The following is a 1357-nucleotide window of genomic DNA, read 5'->3' as shown; positions in this document are numbered from 1 at the left end:
CCAAGGCAGTAGAGAGGATTTATTAAACAGACAAACTAAACAACGTCATTAATGACTGTAATTCTGCTGATATTTTAATTCTGGACAGAAACCATAAAGAACCTCACATGGTGTCCCGTAAACGCATGTGGGAGATGATGGAGGCCCAGGACTTACTGTAAGTGATATACAGTATGGAGAAACTTAAACACAAAACAAAGACAGTACACCTGGGCCCAATATCGTAGATAACACACTCTCTCTGGCTAGACTCGATAGATTTTATTGTTTTAAACATCAACTGTCTTATTTTAGGAAATGTTTTATTACCCCAGTAGGAATCTCCGACCATAGCATGGTGCAGTGCACAGTCAGTGGGAAAAACCTAAAACCTAAGAGTGCCTACTGGCATTTTAATACTGTACTTTTAAAAGATGCCAATTTTATTGAGTCTTTTACTTATTTATGGGCCAGTCTTAAATCACAAAAAGCAGATTTTAGCTCTCTACAGCAATAGTGGGACTTAGCTAAAGCACAAACAAAAGTTTTTTGTCAACAGTACACTCTCAATGTCACAAAAGACATTGTTAGATCAATGAGAGCTCTAGAGACCGAAATAGTGGAACTCCAGGGTTTGGAGACCAAAGGAAATCGAGGAAATATTGCAGTACAGGGGGCGCTGGTCCGCTCACGTTTTAAACACGCTACAGAAATTGATGCTCTTTCCAAGTTCTTTTTTGGTCTGGAACCAAAAAACTGGACAGAAAAGAATCATACATGCTGTGCGATCAGAATCAGGGGATCTCGTATCAGAGCCCACTGAAATTCGCTATCAGACAAACAGCTTCTACTAAAAGCTGTATAGTAGTGAGTGGTCAGAAGCACATGCATTGGAGGAAACCTTCTTAAAGAACCTACCCAAGCTGTCAGAACAAACTGCCACAGACATGGCAACAGAACTGACACTGGCAGAGATTCAGGAGGCTCTCCAAGGTCTGAAGAACGGGCGGGCGCCAGGTATAGACGGTCTCCCTGTAGAGTTCTACATGACATTTTGGTCAGTAATAGGACAGGATGTAGTAGAGGCCTTGCAGGACAGCGTGAAAGGAGGAAAGCTCCGGGTGAGCTGCAGGAGGGCCATCCTGACCTTACTGCCAAAAAAGGAAGACCTGACGCACCTGGGGAACTGGCGCCCGGTATCACTGCTGTGCACATTTAATTTGCGATATTTTGGATGTCTCTTTTGGATTTAAAGACTGGTCTCATTTTGCTGGACCAGAAAAAGGCTTTTGACCGGGTTGAACATGAATATTTGTGGAAGGTGCTGGAAAGCTTTGGCTTCAACCCAGGTTTCACATTCATGATCAAAACATTGTAG

The sequence above is a fragment of the Clarias gariepinus genome, chromosome 22 (assembly GCF_024256425.1).
Source record: "Clarias gariepinus isolate MV-2021 ecotype Netherlands chromosome 22, CGAR_prim_01v2, whole genome shotgun sequence".
NCBI classification, from domain to species: Eukaryota; Metazoa; Chordata; class Actinopteri; order Siluriformes; family Clariidae; genus Clarias; species Clarias gariepinus.
The sequence above is the reverse complement of the archived record's forward strand: the minus strand, read 5'-3'. Positions refer to the sequence as shown.